Source organism: Rattus norvegicus, chromosome X (genome assembly GCF_036323735.1).
Source record: "Rattus norvegicus strain BN/NHsdMcwi chromosome X, GRCr8, whole genome shotgun sequence".
Classification (NCBI taxonomy): domain Eukaryota; kingdom Metazoa; phylum Chordata; class Mammalia; order Rodentia; family Muridae; genus Rattus; species Rattus norvegicus.
Window position 1 is genome coordinate 45,520,259 of NC_086039.1, and position 24,943 is coordinate 45,545,201.

The 24,943-nt window shown below is 40.8% G+C and overlaps 1 protein-coding gene across 3 annotated transcripts in view; it reads left to right on the forward strand.

Annotated features, from left to right (window-relative positions):
- The window catches only part of Tbl1x (transducin (beta)-like 1 X-linked), a 156,550-nt gene that overhangs the window by 67,276 nt on the left and 64,331 nt on the right, over positions 1-24,943 (forward strand). Inside the window, 1 exon segment of one of the 3 annotated variants that reach the window (NM_001106964.1) lies at positions 8,542-8,619. The exons of the other annotated variants lie outside the window; for them this stretch is intronic. The gene's annotated coding sequence lies outside the window, so the exon portion shown is untranslated. 3 annotated transcript variants of the gene reach the window in all.

Below are 24,943 nucleotides of genomic sequence, written 5' to 3' on the forward strand. Positions count from 1 at the left end.
GAAAGAAAGTTCAAGATGGCAGTGGCAGTATTTGGACCTGGAGGAAGAGGGCACCGGTTGGTAAGTCAGAAGACTGAAGAGGACTTAAGGTTGGAGTATGTCTATCCCTGAAATAATGACTTCTGGATACCAAACAGGGACCCAAGTAGGGCTGCAAATGAAGGTTGCTTTAGTCACTGTTCTGTTACCATGAAGAGACACCATGACCATGGCAACTCTTATAAAAAGAAAGCATTTAATTGAGGCTGGCTTATAGTTTAAGAGGGTTAGTCCATTATCACTATCATCATGGTAGGATAGTTGGTGGCATGCAGGCAGTCATGATGCTGGACAAGTAGCTGAGATTTCTATATCCAGAGAGGCAGCAGGAAGAGGGAGCATGGGTTTTTGAAACTTCCAAGCTAACACACTTTTCTCCAGCACAGATCACACATACTCCAATAAGGCTGTACGATGCCCTAATCCTTCTCAAGTGGTTCTACTCCCTGATGACTATGCATTCAAATATATGAACCTATAGGGGTCATTTTTATTCAAACCACCACAAAGCCCATGGAGGAAATAGCTTCACAAAGAGATTTAGTGTTACCATCATAACAGGATTAAGAAAAGGGGATGATGGTAGTGAAAAGAGGGCCAAGTGCCTCACCTATATTTAGAAATATGTAAGATGAAGAAGTAATCTTAAAGCAATATGAATTGCATTGTTTCCATACTGACTTGTTTCATACATGCTGACTGGGCCAAATCCCAGTGTAGTCCTGGGCTGCTTGAAATGGGGGAGTCCACGTGTAAGGCTCCAAGGGTTCTGTCTTTGAATGTAGTGGCTATTACATAAGGCACGGATGGAGGCGGTTCTGAAACAGCAATGCCAGATGGTTTTGGGAAGTAGGCAGGTCGAGGCTCACTGTTGCGTCTATAGAGTTTATTGAGGTTATTGTTTTAACACAACAGATGTAGAAAGCTCCTATGGTGATTCACATGGTTCTAATCTGGGACCTCTTTTTTTCATTTATGTTGTCATATTTAAGAAGTCCTAGTGTCTGTGTAGAGACATATGCCCAGGACTTGACTTTTCCTATTTGGTCCAGCTAGAACCTTCACCATCTTGGTTATTGACCAAGTAAACATATGCCGACAATGTGATCCATCATTCAAATATAGACAGTTTTGAAATAGAATCACTATTAATAATGATTCTTTTGTCATTAATGTCAATTTCTGAAATGGCAAGGCTTTTGTGATATTTTTTCTAGTTCCTTACAACTATAATATTTTGATCAGTCTCTAGTAAGATACATTGTTTCTCTAGTAAACTGACTTATTATGTATGCCTCAGAGGCTAAAACTCTGACTAGTGTTAAAAAGTGGTGTTTAGTTCTCAGTCACTACCCTTCCAACTTGCAGAATACTGAGTGGATGTGTTTTTAAACTAAACTTACTAAAATTTAAGAAGACTCCATATACACCAAATGGCTATTCTTTATGTGCAGGACTTGACGTAATAGGGGGAGACCAAACAGACCCTACTAGGTTTGAGATAGCTCAGAACATTTCTTTTTCTTCCAGAGGACTCAGGTGCACAACATCCATAACCTCAGTTCCAAGGCATTTGACACCCTGTTCTGACCTCCATGTGTACTAGGCATGAATGTGATGTACATACACATGCATACAGGCAAAATACTCATACATGCTAAATAAAACCAAAAAACAAACAAACCACAAAGACAGAAAGACAGAGATGGAAGCTTGATTTATTTTAGCGAGGAAAGCAGTAGAGAGGACATTTGCTATCAAGATAACATTGCCTTTGCTGTATTTCTTTGGTCAAAGGAACATTAAGTCACTGAGTTCTTTTCTCAGAGGACGGGATTCAGTTAGTCACTCTGTTCACACAGATGAGAGGAGGAACAGACACAGGAAAGAGCCTATTCAGGCAGTTGGCTCTTGTATAACCAGAACATACTGCTATTCAAGTTTGATGCCTCTAATTCTCATATTGTAACGTTCATGTTGCTAGACTGAAATGCTAGGGTTTTTCCTTCTGAAATTCCCAGCCCAAATTCATGTCAATGTTTTCAAAATTATTTCTTAAGGAATCTGGAAAAATTTTAATGCACGCACCAGATATTGTCAACAGTCTTACATTTATTGTCTCTTGAATGTGACTATTTTATAAATAATAGTCAGATCTTTGTGTAATGGAAATATATATTATTTAAACATCACCATACAATATAGTGTCATTGTGTAGTGTAGTCTTGCTATTTATGTATGCTTATTTGAAGCATTATTGGATTGTGAAAGCCAAGCTTTGGGTTTTACTGTATAGGTGATCCACACAATGTTTTGATACTAAAAAAAATTATTCTTGGAGGCCAGGCATGGTGGCTCATACCTGTAACTTCAGCATTTAGAAGTAGAGATGGAAATAATGCTGGGACTGCTAGGAGAATACTGATCTACATTTCAGGTTCTGGCTCAATTAGGGCTACATAAGGACAGTCCATCTCAAATGAATGGAAATGAAATGAAACAAATCAGCAAAGAGTGTTTAGCTCAGTTGACGGAATACTTCCCTAGCATGCTGGAAATGCTGGGTTCGTTCCCTAGCACTGCATAAAGATAAGGAAGTGCATGCCCTTCAGTGCTGGAACTCAGTTGAAGGCAGGGAAAAAGAGCCCCAGCCCACTTACAGATACATAGTGAGAATCTGCTTCAAAAGAAAGACAAAGAAAGGTTCTTCGGTTGGGGATGTAGGGCAGTGGTAGAGCACTTGCCTAGCACATGCAGGGCCCTGGGATTAATTTCTAGTATTGCAATAAACAAATTTAAAATATAGATAAATAAAAATTTTAAAGATAATTCTAGCTTTCATGTATTATTATTTATAATAGTTAAGTTGAAGGCTTGAGGGCAGGTGTGAAAGCCCCGATAGCCACATGATGGGTTATTATGCAACTGTTAAAAACAATATTATGGATATTTACTTCCTGGCAGGGGAGATACTATGCTCATGAAGGTTTTTCCCAGTGTGAGGCTGATCCATTGCACTCTGTATATACTTACTGGCACCAAAATGTGATTGCAAGATACAGCAAGGTGTTTCTGCAATCCCCAGTGACTGGCATGCAGCTCATTTAGGCCTGTGAGTGCTTCTGCATGTAACCTTGGAGTAAGCCAGGCTGCAGGGATCTGTACCATAGCCACCCAGATTTTATTAGCTCAGCTGTTTTTTGTTTGTTTGTTTGTTTTGTTTTTGTTTTTGGTTTTTTTTTTGCCATTTAGCCAGGATTAAGAATTATTAAAAGAGGTGTCCCTTTTGTTTACCTAGCCTAGCCTGTTCCTCCTTCAGAATGTTTTCTTTCTGGACCTGAAGAAGAAATTTTATACATGCTTAAGAAGTCTAGAAGCCGGGTTTCTGATTGTTTTTACTGTCGAACAAGCACCTCATTGTCTTCTCTTCATAGATTTCCTGAGAAATCAAGAATTAGATCTGTGCTACCCATCCTGCTGATAGAAAGTTGTGTGCATTGGCGTATCTTGGGTAGTAGTGCCTTCATGTTGGCCTCAGCTCTATTTTTTGTGTTCTTACCATCTACTTTCCCTGGCCCATCATAATTTATTTTTGTTATTTTGTATGTGATTGTGAGAGCCATCAGCATCCCTTCCCCTTCCTGGTTGGAGAAAGATAAGGGTTTCACTGACTGAGTCTGTTGTGGTTTCTTGGAGGTTGGTAGCTGGCAGTAGCTTTTGAATTCTGATGTGATAGCGGCATGCATCCTATTTTAATCTGGCTTCCTGTGGAAGTGCCTCGGGGACACAGTGTATTTCTAAATTTAGTGTGGTGAATACTGGATCACACTGTTTCTGCCAGACCCTAGGCAAAGCTTTGGAGGTCGTTCAGGTCTGAACATGAAAGAGAATGTTCTTCAAAAGTGGTTTACACAAGAAAGATTTCTAGTGATTAACAAAGTACCTGAATCATTGAATTTTAATACAAGTAAAAAGTCTTGGTGGCTAGAGAAATGGCTCGGTGGTTAAGAACACTTATTGCTCTTCCAGAGGACCTGTACTCTGTTCCCAGCACCATATCAGATGGTTCACAACTGCCTGTAACTCCACTCCAGGGAATCTTTTCTGCCCTCTGTGGTATATACATGCACATACATATATACAAAAATAAAAATAACTTAGAAATAAATTCTTGTGCATCAGGTCTTGTGCATCTATCTCTTAACCTGTTACAGGGTGATCTTTCTCTAAACACCGTTGAAATCTGGGCTTTAAATAGGCTTCCGGAGGTTTACAGAAAAAGCAGAAGATAAAAATGAGGTATTAGAGGTAAAAATGTTCATAGGAACTGAATGGTCTGGTGGGTCAAGTGCTTGCCATACAAGCATGAAGACCAGCATTCAGATCCCCAGCACCCATTTAAAGCTAGGTGTGGTTGTGCCCATTTTTAACTTCATAACCGGGGGTCAGAGGCACACAGACACATGCACACTCACATACATACACACCTACCTACACCCTAAAAGCAAAGAAAAAGCTTCAAGTAATTAGTGCAGAAAGAACATTTTTTTCTTGATGTAAAAAGGGAAGGTTTGAAGTAATACTTTTCATCAATTCTTCAGTATCTTTATTTTTATTTATTTTTGAGGCAGGCTTTCTCTGTGTGGCCCTGGCTGTTCTGGAATTTCATCTGTAGACCAGATGGGCTGTGAACTCCACCTGCTTCTGCCTCCTGAGTGCTGGGATTAAAGGCGTGTGCCACTACCACCCAGCTCAAAATATCTGTGGTTTTTTCAGTTATAGCTAGGAATGATGTCTTTCAATTGCTTGCTTATTTATTAGTTGGTTTGTTTTGTCACACAGTCTTATTCTGCATTCCAAGCTGTCCTCAAACTAGTGATCCTTCTGCCTCCACCTTTTAAAGGATGAGATGACAGGATGCCATGACTTGGCCAACTGATAATTTTGATGAGCCAGGAGCAGAAGGACCACACATTTTCCATATATCTTTATCACTCCCAGCATATAGGTAACATTATCCCTCATTCTGTTTTAAGGGGAAGGTAGATGATGAAAAACCTCTACCAGGTTTGTCTGGATAGCCCAGTGCTGAATGACAAAGACTACTTTTTTGCACACATTATGGAGTTCAACCAGTTTTAGATATATGACATTCTCTGCATGCCAGGAAGGATTCTGTGTACTCTTTCGTGCATGTGGTAGAGGCTGTCCTCTAACATTATTCCCATCTTTCAGGAAGTCATTTACTTTATGTAGACAAGGAACAGAAAGTTCTGAGTGTGCTGGACTCTGGGATGCCAAGCCAGCTGGTTCTGCCTCAGCTTCTCTGGCCTGAGATCTATCTATGCTCTTGATTTCTAGAGAGAATAGTCATAGAGACTGTTTAACACCCAGAGATGACCACTCAGAGATCAGGCTCCTTGAGAGTTCTTACTTAGGAATTTTTATCAAGGATCCAAAAGGGCATACTCTTCAATGAATAACTGATAAGACAGGCCTGGGTTTACGTAAGAACTTACAGGGTTTAGGCATGGATGTGAAGGATAGATAGAGGTGTTGATTTTGGTGCAGGTGTGAGGAGAGTAAATAGGTTTTCTTCAAGGTCATTAGACTAGACAATGGGAAACGAGTTAGGAAACCTGTTTAATACCTCAGACAAAGAATGAAGGTTGGGCCTAGATGGTCTGTCATTCTCAAAATGGTTAGCATATATTGCAAAGCTTTGGATGAAGCCAGTTTACCAGTTTGATGATCATGGGAAATCATTGCCTGTGTTAATTTGTCTCTGTGCTCATTATCACCTTAACTCACTCAGATAATACTACATATTTGTGTCCTCTCAGCCCCTCATACTATCCACAATGGAGTGTACTACTCCAGTGGAACTAAAAATAGTTGCCCCTCCCCCATGCAACATGTGGCTTAAGGGCTCCAGTAGATTCCTGTTAACCAAAGTTTGTTTGAAATTTTTCTTTTCCTGTGCCTACATATGTGCAATAAACTGAATATATGCTATCACAGCAAGAGATTAAAATAACAGTCGTAACACTATACTATGATGAGAACTATGTGAATGTGAATATTATTATGTGGTACCCACTATTCTTGTGATGCCTCCGTGAGGAAGTGAATTGAAGAGGGTAAGTTTAGCATCAAGGTTAATATTAAGTAAAATAAAAAAAATTTGAATGCTGTATAAGCATTGTAGTGCTATGACAAGCCATATGATAACAGAGATGTCTTCTAAGTGACCAATGGAGAAGTAGTGTATACAGTGTAGATATGCTGAACCAAGGAATGAATCTCCCTCTGGATCAGGTAGAGGGGGACAACACAATAATTCATACTTAAAACAAAGGAGTTGTTTAGTTGTGGGATTTTGCACTTAATAGTTTTAGATCACATACAGCTGAAACCAGCAGAAGTCAAACGGCAGAAACCAACACCTCAAGTAAGGGAGGACTAGTGTATTGTGACTGTGGGATTTTTAGCAGCATTCTAGATGACTCTACCATTTCAAGCCAAGAACATTGTCATTCTCAATTGTAGTAGCCTAAGACCTATACACACCTTGTCTTGTCTCTCAGTGGGTGGGCATGGTCATTTCCAGTTAGGAACAGCCCCTTTAAAACTTGGGGATAAGAGTTGGAGAGATGGCTCCTTATTTTAAGAGCATTGGCTGCTCTTTCAGAGGAATTGGGTTGCAGTCCCAGCAACTTACAACTGTGTCTAACTAGTTTGAGGGGATCTGATGTCGTCCTCTGGCCTCTGTGGACACTGTACTCATATGATGCATGCACCACATGGTTTGCGTGTGGTGGGTTTAGATACAGAAAGATACACATAAAATAAAAATAAGAGTACAGTTCACTATGGTGTGGCTTACTTTTTCCAGCCAAGATTCACTTCTTGAAAGTCTTAATAGCTTTTCCAAACAGCTCCACCAGCTCGGGACCAAATACTTTAATACATGAGCAGGTATCTTGAAGCTGGCCTGCTTACTGGCTGCAGATATTTCAAAACCGCTGGCCATGAACTATGTCAGCCTACAGTGACTGGGCATGTAGCTGCATTTTTGCTCATCTTTATATCTAAATGTTTCTGTCCCTGCCTAGAGTTAGAGGGACGCAATACGCCAAAGAGCTAGAATCCCCAATTTCCCTTTCTCTTTGTCCTTATCACCTTAGCCACAAAGACAGGATTATCCTACATGTAAAAGTCACAGAGGATGAGTGAGGGTTGCTACTGGTCTCTGAGACACTTGGGGGACTCACGGTTTAGTAGACTTGGCACAGCAACAGGAATCCTGAATGATGGGCACACTTACTTGAGCTAGGCATGGCTTCTTAGTCCTATGCCCCTACCTGCATCGGAAGCTAATGTAGGAATTACAATATCAGCTTGCATTGGAGCATGACTTGATGCTTCCTATGTTGGTATTCAGTTGACACACACTATCCCCCTCTCTCCCTCCCTCCCTCCCTCCCTCCCTCCCTCCCTCCCTCCCTCCCTCCCTCCCCCTCTGTGTGTGTGTGTGTGTGTGTGAGAGAGAGAGAGAGAGAGAGAGAGAGAGAGTGTGAGTGTGAGTATGTGAGTACGTGAATTTGTTCACAGCTATTTGTCTTCAGAAACTAGGGACATCACATGTTAGGATCTTTCTCCTCTCCTGCCTGCACCCAGTGTGGGCCATCTCTTCCCCCTTATGTTTTTTTCCGACCATATATTCCTATCCTAGAAATTCTAAACAGGGCTCTTTATGTCCTTTAGGGGTGCTCTCTGTATCAGGGGAACAGCTTCCATTGTCACAGTCAGGATGAATGTGTAAGCTACTATGTAGCCCAGGCTAGTCTTGAATTAAGATCCTTCTGTTCCTTCTCCCTGAATCTTGGGATTATAGTTGTGCATCACTGCAGTTTGCCCATATAAGTCTTACCTTGACTTAAGAGAAAGATCTACATTTCCACTTAGTATGCTTTTGGATGACAGAGGAGATTATGTTAGCATTGAGAAGATTGCCTGAGGGGATTTCTGTAACTGAGAAGTGTCATTTATGGGCTGCTCATGAACAGTCTGAGATCCTGGTAAACTCTGAGCAGGTTTGTGTGAACTGTCTCTCTCTGTGTGCTTTTTACAGAGGTATAACTGTCAAGTTGATCAGTGGCTACCTGCCACTTACATGGTTCTTAGTAGTAAAGCTACAGAATGTTGTTATGATGTAGTTACAGACCACTTCAGAGGGGTATATTCTAAGGAATGCATCCTTAAATTTGCTGGTGGGCACCCATAGAGTGTTAACCTAGTTGTGATACTGCAGGTGATGAAAGATATGGGCACACTATCTTATATATGTGGTCCATTGTTGGCAGACACATCTACATGCAGGACTGATTGACTAGAAATAACTAAATCACCTATCTGCCCAGTTATAATATGTTGAAAATATATACTTTAGCATGTGTTGGTTGACATTTTTACCTTACTTTAGGTAGTGTATATTAACAGGTAATTGAGATAGAAGACCAGTCTTTAAAAAAAGCGGGCGGGGGGGGGGGGGATTTGCCTGTATTTGCTTCTGAGCAAGTGAAATAGTTAAAATGGATTTTTCACTATGTAGAGAATTAGCACACCCAGCCTCCCCATATTTCCCGAGATGGATGGATGGATGGATGGGACAGTGTTGGTTTTCTGCACTGGAAATTGTGATTTACCAACATTTTTTGCAGTTGGCTGATTTTACTAGCAAAAGGCTTAGAAAGAAAAGGAAAGAGTTATGAGAAATAGTAGCAGTAGTTTATGACAAAAGTTTTACATTTTTTCCTTAGATGTGTTGGTCCTAGAACTCTAGACCTTGTGCATGCCAGGCAAGGAAGCCACCGTCAACTTGCACCCTTAAAGTCATACATTCCTTTTAAAATTTATCTTTAGGAAGTTGGATACTATTTTTTTTTATTTTTCAGTACTGGGGATTAACAGTCCTGTGCTTGCCAGGCTCTAAAGCTACACCCTCATGTCCCGTATCAGGTTTAGAAAACAAACATGGAGAGTTGACTGCACTGTGTGTGATTTTCAGTGGAGTATAGCTGTTGATCTCTTCTATCTCATACATATGAGGTTCTTTTTTTTTTTTTTTTTCCAGAGCTGGGGACCGAACCCAGGGCCTTGCGCTTCCTAGGCAAGCGCTCTACCACTGAGCTAAATCCCCAACCCCATGACATATGAGGTTCTTAATTCACTAGCCCACCCTAGCTTCTAAAAACAAATTGAATCGTTTGGCACGTTTCTATATCCTGGGTTTTCTCTGTCATGTATGCCCCTCCTGAAATTAGTGTAGACTTAGAAGACTATTTGTCAGCCAGATTTTTCCATAACCATCTTTTAGCCTCACTCTGAGACATTTTTCATCTATAATGATCTGGGTGGTTTATCAGAACAGAAGGAGGCAGGCTCTGGTAGAATAGGACTTTTGGAGGCTGACATGCTGTCTGTCCATTGTCACTCATTTTATAGTGGGGTGTGATTGAGAGCATCAATTTTAGGCACAAGAAGGAACAGTCTCCATTGCTGGAATGGTTGTTTTCGTGATCTGGTACTTCTGTCCTGTTGTAGAGAATACATATATGTGAGGTATGGTTGAGTTCATTTGGACTGAGGAGTCACAGACGTGTGTGGTACAGGCTGTGACATGTTTGGATGTATCCCTTTGCTAAGTATTTTGTACCAGCTTTACTGAGATAGACAGTTCACATGTTTAATGCACACAATTTAGTGGTTTTTTTTTTACTACATTCAAAGCATTATATCCCCACCATCAAGTTTAAAATTTTATCATTCCCTAAAAATACTTATACCTGTTAGTAGTCATTTTTCATCCCCACCTTTCCTAGCTCCTGTATACCATAGACCTACTTTTTCTGCTCATGCATTTGCCTGGCTGTGGCCTTTTGTGTGTGCCGATGTCCACTCTGAGGACTGTTTTCAAGGACTACAGTGTGGTTTAGTATCAGTGTTTTATTTCTTAGTAGATGCAAATGTTAATCCGTCATCTACTCATTCATTCACCACATGGTCAGTTTTGAAACCTCTTCTTTTCATGTGGTGATGGGTACCACACTCTGGGCCCTGCACATGCTTTGTCAGCACTCTACCAAAGAACTGTGTAGTCCCCAAGCCTTATTTTTTTTTTTATAAACAAGACACAAGGCCTCTCTCTGTTGCTCAGCCTGACCCCCAACTTACATTTCTCCTTTACTCTCAGGAGTGCAGGTATGCACCACCATAGTTGCTCAAAACTATCTACTTTGAAACCATGATAGACTCATAGGAAATTATAGACATATTACTGTGATTTCCTGTCATTAACGATTTCTAGTAGTCGCATTATCCTATAGGACAATCTGTCAGTACACATACATTTGTGTGTGTGGGGGTGTGTGTGGGTGTGGGGGTGTGATGAGAGAGGGAGGGAGGGAGACATAAATGCACATGCACACATATATAAAGGCCAACTTGTTAGAAGTCTGGCCAAGAACATTTCATGTACAGAACAAGACTTGAATGGCTGCAGTATTAGATGTACAGTACTGTAGTAAGAAATGACATGCCCTTAAAGCCTCTATCTAATGTGCATGTTTTCGGTGCAATTGTACATTGGGAAAAGAATCACCATATTGAGTCAGGCCATAACAAAACACTATAAATCCATTTTCTCAGATTTCTGTAGGCTGAAAGCAAGGTACCAGGAAAATCCAGTTTCTGGCTAGCCATTTCTTTTCTCTTTCAGGTGGCTCTCTTTCTGTTCTCTTATATCACATCATATGCACATTTCATTGTGCATTTGTGTGGGTGTGTGTGCGTGCACGCGTGCCTGTACGTGTACGTGTGTGTGTGTGGAGAGCAAAGGAAGAGAGGAGAGAGAGCAGGAATAGTTTTGCCCTAATAGATCAGGGCCCCAAGGTTATGAACACATTTGAACAGAATTGCTGTCCTGCATGCCCACCAAGTTGTACATCTGTGAATGGACTGGGGACAGGGTTAGAAATTGTTCCATGAAGTGTCCACTGAGGGTGTTTTTTTTTGGTTTTTGTTTATTTTATTTATTTATTTGTTTGTTTGTTTATTTATTTATTTATTTATTTATTTTGCTGCAATAAGCATGGATATTAGCTATTTCTTTGGTGCCCTGGTTTCAGCTTTTCCAGTGTATATCTAGGACAGTTGTATTTTATGATAGTTCTGTTTCTAACTTGGTTGTGTATATTTGCCTAAGAGTACATAATTGTGCATGTGCATAAGGAGTACAGAGGTCAACATCAGGTATTTTCCTCACTTGCTCTGTACCTTACTTTTGGAGTGAGAGTCTCTCACTGAAACTTGGGTTTATTGATTCAGCTTGATTGGCTAGATCGGTAGGCAGCAAGTCCAGAGATCCCTTGCTCTCCTAGCTCCCCATCCCTGGGGTTACAGAGGTGTGTTATTCTGCCAGATTTAAGTGGGTGCTGAGGATCTAAACTCAGGTCTTCATGCTCGCATAGCAAGCACTTTACCCACCAAGCCATCTCCTAAGCCATAATTTTTATTTTTTTAAGAAAGCCTCATATTGTTTTTTCATAACAGTGGTAATGGTCTGCACTCTCCCCCAACATATCGAAGAGTTGCCTCTGATTACATCCTCACCAGCAGTTATTTAAGTCTTGTTGATTACTGGGATAAGGTAATACCTCACTATGGTTTTCATTTGTGTTCCTCTGGTGATTAGAGTGGACTTTCTCCCCCCTTCCCTTCCCTTCCCTTCCCTTCCCTTCCCTTCCCTTCCCTTCCCTTCCCTTCCCTTCCCTTCCCTTCCCTTCCCTTCCCTTCCCTTCCCTTCCCTTCCCTTCCCTTCCCTTCCCTTCCCTTCCCTTCCCTTCCCTTCCCTTCCCTTCCCTTCCCTTCCCTTCCCTTCCCTTCCCTTCCCTTCCCTTCCCTTCCCTTCCCTTCCTTCCCCTCCCCCTCCCCCTCCCCCTCCCCTCCCCTCCCCTCCCCCTCCCCTCCTCCTCCCCCTCCCCCTCCCTCCCTTCCTTCCTTGTATTACCTTCATTTTGGTTGAAAATATTTTTATACAATATATTCTCATTACTGTTTCCCCTCCCCAGTTCCTCCCTACCCACCCAAGTCCATAGCTTTTCTCTCTCAGTAGAATACATATGGATATTTAAAAATTAATAATAAGCTAAAATAATAATGAACTGGAATAATATGAAGCAAATAAAATAGGGGAAGAAAAAGAGCTAAAGCAAAAGCACAAGCAATACCCAGAGACACAGAGACATACACATTGGCTCAAAGTGCCATAAAAACACAACGCCAGAAAACAAAAATATATATACTCAAAAGACCTGTGGGGGGGATAATACCCACTCAAAACATTATGATACAAGGAACCTCCAAAAATACCATTGAGTTTGTTTTTTGTTTGCCATCTAATACTGTATATGGGCCCTTCACTTAGGTATGGTTTATATACCCAGTGAGACTCAGTTGGACAAAACTAACTTTACTTTTGCAAGTAGTTACCAATACTTCTAGGTTAAGGATGGGGGTTTGTGTTCACTTCTCTCAGCTCTAGGTCCCCGTCTGGTAAAGACCTATGAGGTCCTGTGCATTCTGCCACAATCTCTATGAGTTCATATGTGTGTCAGTCCTATTGTGTGTCTGGAAAACAGTTTCCTTGGTATTTTCCATCCCCTCTGGATCTGACAATCTTTCTGCCTCTTCTGTATAGCACACTGAGCCCTGAGGGGAGGAATTTCATGGAGAAATCCCTTTTAGGACTGAGTGTTCCAGGTCTTTTATTCTCTGCACATTGTCTAGCTGTTTTTTTTTTATGTGTTATTCCCATCTGCTATAGGAAGAAGCTTATTTGATGATGGCTGAGCACTGATACTGATCTATGAGTATAGCAGAATGCCATTTGGAGTCATTTTATTGCTACATTCCTTTAGCAGAACAGTAGTACCATAAATCCATAGGCTATCTAGTTTCAGATTCTTGACTACCCAAGCAGCATTGGATGTGGGTTCCATCTCTTGGACTAGCCCTTAAATCCAGTCAGTTATGGATTGGTTACTCCCATAGCTTTGGGTCATTGTTGTACCAGTGTATTTTGTAGATTGAAGGGTTTATAGCTGGATCATTATTTGTCTTCCTCCTTTAGTAGCAGAGTGAGTATCTTCCAGTACCAGTAGAGGTCTAGGTAAACACCAGCTTGAGTTCTCTGTGCTCAATGACTTATGTAAGTATTGTCAGCAACAGGGCCTTTGGATCAGTCTGTGACAACCAATAGCCTTGGTAATCACCCAGATTGTTTAAGGGTGTCCATAGACCCCCCCATCCCCGCTAACAACCTGATTAGATGTTACCCATTCCTGGCACTGAAGGTTTCATTTGGCGTTAATATAGCTAATTGAGGCTTTTGTCTCCCCCCATTATTTGTTGAGTCCATTTAGATTTCTTTCATTCATATTCATTCACATAGATATAGATATAGATTAGATTTCCATATGATCTGTCAAATGGCCATTAGTTTTACTTGTCTCTTCTCATCCCTTCTTCCTTCTCATTTGACATTCCTATTCTATACCCTGTCCCCATCCTTTCATAGCTATTTATTCTATTTCCCCTTCCTAGGAAGATCTATCCCTCCTCTCTAGTCCCTTACTCTCTATACCTAAGCTCTGTGGGTCTACAGATTGTAGTCTGCTTATCGAAGACTTAAGATCTAACATCCACATATAAGTGAATACAGGCCATATTTGTCTTTTTGGGTCTGGGTTACCTCACTCAGGATGTTTTTTCCTACTTACATCCATTTACCTGCAAACTTACTGCTTTTTTTTAATGGCTGAGTAAATCATGTAAATGGACCACATTTTCTTTTATTTTTCTTTTGAGGAAGGTCTCAGTTGTTTCCAGTTTCTGGCTATTATGAATAGAGCATCAATGAACATATTGATTGAACTCACATTAAAAAAATCAGGTGTGATAATGCATGCCTGTCCTAGCAGTAAAGAAGTAGAAACAGGTGGACCTGTGTCTCTGTAGGACGATGAAAGATTCTTTGGGTATATGCCCAAGAGTGGTTTAGGTAGATCTTGAGGTAGATCAATTCCTGACTTTTTGAGGAACCACCATATTGATTTCCATAATGGCTGTACAAGTTCACACTCACACCAGCAATGGATGATTGTTTCCCTTGCTCTACATCCTCCCCAGCATGAGCTGACACTTGTGTTATTGATCTTACCCATTCTGACAGGTATAAGAGGGAATCTCAAAGTAGTTTTGATTTTGCATTTCCCTGATGGCTAAGTATGTCAAACATTCCTTTAAGTTCTTCTCAGTCATTTGAGTTTCTCTATTGAGAATTCTGTGTAGACCTGTACACATTTTTAATTGGGTTATTGATTTTCATGATGTACATTTTTTGAGTTCTTTGTATATTTTATATATTATTCCTCTATCAGATGCAGAGTTGGCAAAAAAAAAACCTTTTCCTATTCTGTAGGCTGTTGTTTTCTCTGAATGACAGTGTTGTTTGCCTTACAGAAGCGTCTCAGTTTCATGAGATACCATTTATTGTTGATCTTAGTGCCCATGCTGACATTATCTTGTTCATAAAGTCTTTTCTTGTGTATGACCATTTTTCTATATTCTTTTGAGAATGTCTACTAACATATATTGCTCATTTTAAATCATGTTATTTGTGCAAATAATTACTTCAAAGGTGGATCTCTTATAGCTGCACATGGTTTCAGAAACTTGAGGCAGTGCATATACTTCATGGAAAATTCTGTATTGCTTTTCTCAAAGGCTTCTTCCATAATTGACTTTCCAAATTCTCTGCTACTGTTTTGGGACAAGGTCTACCTTTCTATGCTTTCCAGGTTCCAAAGGAAAGAACAACAGAAGAATAAAAGCAGCAGAAGGATTTATACTGGTTCTTTTTTGTCAATATACTGCAAGCATGCTCCATCTGCTGCCCTCCCATTCCAAGCTGCTTGCCAGGACTCTCTTGTGTTCAGGACTGAGTAGCAGCCCTCTGCCTGTCTTCCTTCACTCTGACCCCAAGCAGACTTTCTTCTTCCCACCCTATGTAAACCTAATCCCATACAGAACTGTAAACTTTCGCTCTGTTTGGATAAAGTTTTGAATGGCTCCTGTAATCAGGGACACGACATTTCATCTTCATGTGAAAGGGTTCTTCTTGATTAGTCTGAAATGTGGTACCTACTTCCTAGCAGAGTGCAACTGACTGGAATCCCAGCTCTGTTTGCATCTGACGGGTTTCAGCCTTTTACCAATATCTGTCGTTCCTTAGGGATGGTGTATACTGGTCAAGGTTACTTAATTCACATTGGATAATTGGACAGACTTCTTTGCTATTTTGGTGTGGAGCTGTGTAAAGCATCTCCTGATCTTCATTCACTGTTTCTTTGCTCATCATAGGATGGTACAGCCAATCAATTGTTTGCTCTGAAACCTCGATCCCCAGGACCTATGTTTAAAAAGCTGTGTGTAGTAGAGGGGATTCTGTAATCCCAGTGCTGGAGAGGTGGAAACAGATGCCTAGGTAGGGCTCATGAGCCAGCCAGTCTGGCCAGTGGTGAGAACCAGGTTCAGTGACAGACCCTGTGTTGAAAAAAGGGGAAAAAAATGGAGCGTTGTGGGTGAAGATACCAAACATTGTCTACTTTTGACCTCCACAGGCATGTTCACATATACATGTACACAATACCTGGCTTGTAGATACGAGGCAGGGATCTTGGCATGCTAGTTTTTAGTAACCCAGTCTTTATCTGACTGTATAGGAAGCAAATGTGTAGCTTTGTTGAAATAATGAAAGTGAGTGGTAGGAGCTGGGGAGATGGCTCAGGGGATAAAGCACTTGCTGTGCAAACAGGTGGACTAGAGCTTGGATGTTCCGCACTCCCACATAAAATATCTAGTGTATTGTAGTCCACCCCTTACCCCACTTTTTGGGAGACAGAGATGGGATTCCCAAGGTAGCCTAGCTTGCTAGAATACACAAATTGGCAAGCTTCAGTTTCATTGACTTTGTCTCAATAAATTAAACGGAAGACACCTGACACCCACCAATTGTGTGTGTGTGTGCGCGTGCGCACACACACACACATATGTGCACACACATTGGCACACACATTAACCACATGCATGTAAGCATAATGCATTCCACACATATACTTAAAGGGAGCTGTACAATCGGTACTTTATGTTATCTCCGCGTGCTCTGCTGGCGTTTTAAAACACACACACATGCCTCCTGTTATTGTGAGCTAATTAAAATACAGCTCTCCTACCCCCTTTCTTCTTTGCAAACCTAAAGAGAAGTTTTCATTTGTAAGACATATATTCTCAAAGCAGGATTTTCTGGTTTATTGAATGGGATGCATATATATTTATTTTGCTTTATGTCTCTAATTAGCTTTAAAATTGGCTAAGAATTTAATTTATACCTTTTGAAAACATTAATTGGATCATGGGCTGCTTTTATGGTTTTGTTTAAGAACTGAATTAAAGGCAACATATTTGACAGCAATGGAGGGCTGTTACTTACTGATGTTTAAGCTTCTTTACATCTACTTTAAATAAACATTTTCTCCTCCTCTGTATGGCCAATGCTTAATGTACAATATATATATATATATATATATATATATGTATATATATATATACATATACACACACATATATGTCTCCAAAATAGCAGGTTTTAGCTTCACTTATCACATTTTGACTAGGTCTTTCTGCAGGCTTATTTACATGGATATGTGATACTTTGCACTCTGTGGATATTTGTCTTTGTCAGTAAGTGGGTGGGGTGTTATTAATCTTGTATGAAATTCAGATAAGCAAAGAACAGATGGATTTATGGCTCTGTAGTTGAGGCTAGTTGATGAATTATGAATAAAGAAATTCTGGGCGGGCTCAAGAGATGACTCAGTCAATGGGTAAGCTACTTGTGTGTGAACACGAGGACTTGAGTTCTATGTACAGAACCCACAATAAAAAAAGCAGATATGATAGTGCATGCTTGTCCTAGCAGTAGAGAGGTAGAAATAGGTGGACCTGTGGCTTGCTAGGCAGCTAGCTTGACCTACTTGTGTGATCTCTCTTCTGAGAGATCTCTCTTAATAAACAAGGTGGATAGCCATCCTGAGGAATGAAACCCTCAGTTACCCTTTGACACATACCTTTCCTTTATGTAATTGTTGACTGTCTCTGATGAGTCCTGGACTGACCTAATTGTCTAGAGACTGCATTACCACATGTAGTACATTTCTTGTCTGTTGTGTCTTCTTGTTGGTTCCATGGAGTTGAATTGGTTTCTCTTTGAATAAAGAACTGGCGAGTGGTGCGATGCTTTCATCCTGTGTGAGAATCAGAGGTCTGTGTGTGAACAGTCTCAGGTATTCTGTATCCCAAGAATGACCCTGGAACCCTCATGCCAAAACCAATTTTGATTTCTCTCTGGATGTTGAAGAAGCCTTGTTTCCAATCCTCCTGTCCGATAGCTTCGAGGTAAGGACCCAAGGGGGAAAAAAAAGAGATTGTGCTCTCCACTGGGGCATCTTAAAAAATGATATATGGGCCTTCAACTTCCTGGAAAGCAGACAACAGGTAGTAAGGTGCATTGCTTTGTGGCATTATTTCCAGTTCAACAGCTCAATTCTTGGGTTTAGGAGGGGTCTGAAAATCATCATTATGTTTTCTGGAGAGTCCACCTAGGAAGGTTTCATGTAATTAATGAATTCATGGACAAAGAAACTTTGCTTGGAAATGTTTGATGTTGGAAAAGCAAAGCATGCCATGTGTGTCAGTCTTGTGTTCCCAAGAAGAAACAGGAAGAAGGGTGGATCATGTAGAGACAGCCTTGGAAATGATTTATCTTTCCATTACTCCAGGTGCTGGAAAAGCAACTGAACTCCAGCCTCCTCTACTAACATTATTAACTTTCTCTACAGTAAAGTGTTCCAGGCACCATTGTACTAAATCATATTGGGCAGCTAGCTAGTATAGCTGAATTGGTGGGTTCCAGGTTTAGTAAGACACTCTGTCAAAGACAAGCTAGAGAGTGATAGAGGTTTTGTGCAGAATATTATAGATGAAGTATGCAAGAATTTTCAGATAACTACAGTTTTAAACCTGTTGCACACCTCTGATGTCCCCTAATTCTTTTTGAAGAGTAGCATATGGGAACTGTTTTCATCTCTGAAAGGTAATGGCTTGGGTTTAGAAGATACTTACCCAGTTAGAATGCAACAAAGAGGCCTGGGTGACAGTTAACTGTATAAGAATATGGTCTCTGTCACTGATGAATCTCTGTCTCTCTGTGTACCTGGTGTTTTGGCCTAGGGCTTTTTCAAATGTGGGACAGTCTAGGAGAGCAAGCTGGGATGGCATTCATCAGAGAAGAATGAGTTGCACAGATGAAGGGATTCATTTTTGCAGGCCCAGGCAGCATGCCTGAAGGAGTGAGTGGAGGTGCCAGCTCTCTTCCACTCCCCTAAAGCCATCATTTTAGACACAGTTCAGTAGTTACCAGGCTCATACTTTTAATTAACTGCATATAAATTATATATGTAATTATTAGAGTGGCATAAACCTCTTTTGACTTCCTACTTATTTTTTAAATTATGGTTCTTAAAATCATAGGGTCTTCCAATACTAAGTGGTCAGTTTGTAGAAAATTAGTTCATAACATTTTAAAAAATTATCTATAATTGTGTATGTGTGTGGTTGTTGGTACATATATGCTACAACCTATGTGTGGAAGTTACAGGACAACTTTTGGAGTTGGTTTTCTCTCTCCACTGCGAGCTCTATTGATCAAATTCACGTCATCAGGCTTGAGTAGCATGAAGGCTGTGGTGGCTGGGAAGCAGAGTGGAAGAGGAGAGGCCAACATATTTTTATCTCCTTCACAGGCACACCCCTCAGTCACCTAAGTTTCTCTTGTATACATCCATGTTTTAAAGGTTCTACTAACTCTTTGTAGTTCTACCCTGGGGAGCAAGATTTTATGAACACATGAACCTTTAGAAAATGTTCCTGGTGCTATTGGCATACAGTGCATACAGAAGGTGGGGATATGCCATCTTGCATTGCTACTTGGAGAAACTGCTTAATACTGGACAGGTGGGAAGGAATCCTATGACAAGATACAGACAAGCAACCAGCCCTGTTTTGAAAACAATGAGTCAAGGGACTCTGAATGAGGTCAGAATTCTGCCAACGTGTACAAAGTAGGCTGGAAATTCTAGGACTCAGACATTAAGCCAGGCGTTTGATTGCTCTGTGGCTTCTCATACTATTTCTCATAAACTACAGACTTGATGTATATTGTCTGTTGTTAAGGAGTAGGGGACAGGATTGATAGAATGCTTGTATAGCATTCCTAAACCCCTAAGTTCAGTCCTTAGTACCTCATAAAAATGAGTACGGTACTACACACTTAGAATTCTATCCCATCACTTTGGAGATGGAGGCAGGAGGTTAACCTTGACTACAAGACCTCTCATAGCTCTCAGAAAGAAGAAACAGTGTCCTCAAAGCAAATCAGTGAACTAAAAGTAGCGTGTATTTTAGAGCTCTGGGTTCAATTGAGAGACACTCTCTCCATAAATGAGGAGAGCCATTGAAGAAAACTCCTAATATCAATCTCTGGCCTCCACATTTATCAGCATCCATGTGCACATACCCCCACAGGTGACCATACATACATGTATGCACATTAGAACATAATCAGTTTTAAAAAAAATATCAGTAAGCATTAGAGGCAATGTTAGAACAAGCCCTGAGGCCCTGTCTGCCCCTGCAATTTGTTTTTGAATTTAGAGATCCCAGACCTGACGTTACAGCATCATGAGAGTCAAGTAAGGAGGGAGAGCTAAGCTGCACCTGTGTCCTTACCATTTTATTTAACTTCACTTAGAGAGCAACTGGAAAATTAATTTAGCATACCAGTCTGGGCAGCATCTGACTAGGCAATTAATTGGGAAATCACAAAGAGACTTTGACTTGTTATGCTAAGGTGGAATTTTTGAAATTCCTATTGGTAATCCTCATCCCCTGCTAGTCACACACACACCCTGGAGGAGGTTTTGGCCTCTGGAGAGACATAAATTGTAGGTGTGGTCATCAGTAATGCATGTCAATCCCAGCCTGTGTGTTGGGATTGACATTCCAAAATGTGCTGGGCTGGAACAGACAGAAAGGAGCACAGACCCACAGCGTTCTAAAGCAGTGCTCTGTTAATGCTGGGTAGAACTAGGCACTGTAATAAAACAAGCAACTCTTGTGCATGAGTGCAATTAGGACTTCTGTGGTAGGGAGAACACATTGCTAGAATAAGTCCTGCATTTCTTTGAGATACTGCACATTATTGTAGTGTTACTCCCTCTTACGAAAGCAGAACAGCTTGCCAAACAGCCAACACTAATAATAATTATCATAGTAGAAGAAACCACCGCGCTTAGAAATGAAGCCCCATTGTGTACTGTTTGGCTGAAAATGCAAAATAATATCTGACAAATGTCAGCCAGGTAGTAAGATGGTTAGATGAGAATTTACATTTTAATCATTCCAAAAATAAGCTTTCTGAAAACCACAAGGTCCCAGGAAATGTGGACATTACCGACTGCACGGTTCCTTGAAGCAAAAGCTAGTCCCATTATGTGTTGCTTACAGATGTAAGCAGTTTATTCTTTTCCTTTTTCAAAATCAAGAATTTGGCTTTTTTTTTTAATAATGAAAGAGTTAAGGGGAATAGCAAGCCACTACAAAATGATCAAATGTTATTCTCCAAATTCAACTCTCTTAGTAATTACCAAACCCCATTCAGAGCTGACTTCCTGAAGTAGGATGCTGATGGAAGTCTCTTGTCCCTGCAGATGGTTTGCATTTAGTAGGTACTTCACATTGCCATGGCTCTAAGAACTAGTTCAGGTCCTGGTACCTACCACTTCCCCAGATGTATGATCGTTTATCACAGCCTCAGTTTCCTCACCTATAAATGGAGAATTACTACCCTTTAGGACTATATGGTACAGAATGCAAAATACAGCATCTGTGGAGGCAGGTGAGTGAATGAGTGAAGGATAGACCAGTTGGAGGGTCTTTCTGCATTGGTCTGGGGGTTGAGTACACCCTCAATGGCTCTGGCCATTGAGGCAACAATAGGGGGGCCCTGAAAATGTAGTCTTTCTCTGGTCCCAACTTGCCTGATGTATCACACACACATCATCCACCTGTCTCAGGGTTCCTAGTTCAGTGGTCTCTGCATGTGAGCAGCTACAAGTCTGAAGATGACCCTGGAGACAGATTCCTGGGCTCAAAATTGCCTGGATTTTTGTCTGAGGCTCCATAAGGGAACTTGAGTCAACTTGTGGATGCAAGTGCACATGTGTGCACTCACAGCATATCTGTGACAGGAGGATTATGGGTCTTGCTGCCTGCTATCCCAGCTCTAGGTTCACTGAGAGATCTTATCTCAAGGAAATGAGGTAGAAAATGATAGAACAGGACACTTGGCATCTTTCTCTGGTCTTTATGAATATATAGCTGTACATGTGTGCATACACCATGCTCAAGTCCTTCTGCTCCACTCGTCTTTCTTAAAAACAAATGTTCTATATGTGTGTTGCCAGTGGGTAGGTATATGCATGTGTATGCTGCTGATTGTGGAGGCCAGAAGAGTGCATCAGATCCCGTGAAGCTAGAATTAAAGGTGATTGAGGGCTATCTGCCTGATGTGGGTTCCAGGAACTGCCATTTGCAGTAGTGTGCTGTTAACCACTGAGCTATCTTACTCAATCTGTCTACTCTAAGGCCCTGTGAGTATTCGTGTTGTTATAGCTGTTACCACTCTTGAGAAATTAAGAACCATGAAAAACAGTTGCAATATCCAGGTGTCTAAAAATTGCCCATAACTTAGCTAAATCTTTTTTTAAACCCTTTCATATGCTGTATTTGTTCATAAGTAATTTCCTTTTACCTTCTCCAAAGTTCATCTGAGTGAATCCAATTTCCTTGTCTATTTGTACATTCTCTTCTTATGGTCTGTGTGTGGATGATTTATTGTGTTTCTGGAATAAAAAAGGAACAGAAGCCTGGACTTGGTGCCACATATCTTAGTTCCAGTTCTTGAGGAGGTGGAGGCAGAGAATTGGAAACTCAAAGCCAGCCTCAAATATATAAGTGACTCAGGCCAGTCAGGGTTACCAGAGACACTATCTTAAAAATGAGTGAGTGACAGAGCTCAGGGAATCCTGTGGAGATTGTAAAGAGCCAGAGGGGATGGAGGACACCAGGAGAACAAGGCCCTCTGAATCAACTAGACTAAAGCAGCAAGCCCAGAGCCTACACAGGTCTGTGCCAGATTCTCTGCATATATGTTATAGCTACTAGCTTAGTATTTTTATAGGACTCCTGACAGTGAGAACAAGTAGATCTCTGACTTGTGCCTACTCTTGGGACTCCTTTTTCCCTCCTGTTGAGTTGCCATGTTCAAATTTGATATGATAGTTTTTGCTTCATCTTACTATATTTTGTCATGCTTGGTTGTTATCTCTTAGGAGAAGCCTGTCCTTTTCCAATGAAGGAAAGAAAGGCAATCGAGGGGGAGGGGGAGGGGGAGGGGCAAGGACTGGGAGGAGTAGAGGAAGGGAAAAGTATAATCAGGATATATGAAATATATGAGAAAAGAATCTATTTTCAATAAAAAAGCTTTTCAGACACATGTGATAAGAACTACTAAGTTTAAAACTGCATGTTCTTTAAATAACACAATTATGGGCTTTCTTTCAAGTAAAAAGTATTCAAATATGAGTGAGTGAGTAAATAAATAAATAAATAAACAAATAAATGGATAGATAAATAAAAATAAATGAGAAGTGAGTTTGCACTTGGTTCAGATAGGTCAAAATGGTTGGCCTGTATACTATGAGACTTCTTAGGAGTGTGACAGTCATGAAGGGCATTATGTCTTTCAACAGATTCTTGGCAAGACCTACAAATACTAGTAGCTGTCACATCTTATAGATGCTATAGACGTCTGTTGGGTAGAGTCTCTGGGTGCTTCTAAACGCCTTCCTGTACATAAGACACAGACTTCAAGAAGAGTAGGTGCTCTACCAAATGCCAAGAGCAATAATGTCCCGCAGTCGTCTGTACTGGCTCCATGTTTCTGAAAGGTTTATCTGTTGGAATATCATCCTGAGGAAGGCAGTGGCCCTGGCCCTGGCCTGGCCTGGTAAGCATGGAGGGAACAGTAGACATTGTGAAGCCTAGGCAAAGAAGTTAGTGGGGTACCTGCTTGACAGGAGAAGGGGTGTAAACCACATAGTCATCAAGAGAAATTAGGTTAATTGAGGAATATAATACACTTGTGCTGTACAGTTTATCCACTTAACACCCAGCATGTTTTTTAAAAAGTGCAGTCATGCATATGTTAGGTTATAGTGAAGGTTCGCTCTCTGAAAAGGAGCTCCCCAGCCTAATTAGTGGCACTCATTCCCCTATCCATTGCCCTATCCCTGCCAGCCCTTATTCTTCTGCCCCTGTGTTTCGCAGTTCTGTTCCTTTATAATAGGTTTCTTTTATTGGTGTGTTTTGAGATCCATGTTGCACTCAGTGTCTAAGCATTATTCCTCTTTTTCACACATTGCTCTTTTTCATGTATAGACCACTTTTTTTTGTGTGTTCCTGTTTGCCTGACATTTCCATCTGCTTTTCAACTAATGGCTATTTATATGTGTGTTGGTAGGGGAATTATGGGGAGGCAAAAATGATAGGATCATGTCCTAGCATCCACCTGCTGGGGTGGGTCCAGGACAGATTCCGTAACCAGAACTGATAGTAATTTTGACCCTAGGAATCTGCTTTGCTCACAAGAGACTTAAAGTAAGATCTCCTCTGAGTTCTTCCATCCCCAGAGCCAGAAGATAGGGGAATGCTGACAAGGCGAATGATTGTTTGAAATCATTTTTTAATCTTCCTGCATCTAGATGTAAAATATATTTGTCTTTAAATCAATGTGTAGTAGTGCCCTAGTGTGCTTTCTCTTCTCCCTTCTCCTTTTACCCACTCCTTTCTCTTTCCCTTCTGGTTACCCTTACCCTTCCCATTACCCTCATCCCCAACCCCACCCCTAGGTTTATTTCCTGTCCAGAACAAGTTTCCTTCTGTCCCTTTTCTTGTTGCTGTGGATGGAACCCAGTACTTCTTACTTGCTAACCTTACTTGTAGACCCTATTTCATTTTTCTGTTTAGAGTTATTTGTTAGCTGGTTTATCCCTCTACAAACTCAGCCTTCCAAATTCCACAGTTGACATTTATCTTCTCGTGTAGTTCCTGCTGGCTTTAAGATGCACCCCTGTTAATACCACAACAACAGGTATGTGAAATGATAATGTATCTTCATATGCACATCATGTACATCTGCCTATATGGCTTAATTCCTCTCTAGATGCCTTACTATTCCTAATACTGACTGTACTGAAAAGTGTTGTGCATAGTTGTTAACTGTGCTGTTTATGGGAATATTTGAGAGTACACATGTCTAGCAGAGGTGTTTTTGCCTGTCATGTTTTCTATCTCTAGTTAACTTTTTCAGCATTCCAGAACCTTCAGATAGAGAGGTAAGAAAGCCCTTTAAGACAGATTTCAGGAGTTCCAACTTCCATTTTATCCTTGAATTTTGCCATCTACCAGCAAAGGGGCAGAGAGTCTGAAAATTTCAAAAGGTTATAGTAAAGGGGGGGCAGACAGAGACACACAGAGACAGATAGGCATATCAGAGTTCCAAGTTTCAAGCTTTTTGAGCCACATAAAAGAAAGCAGGCAGATT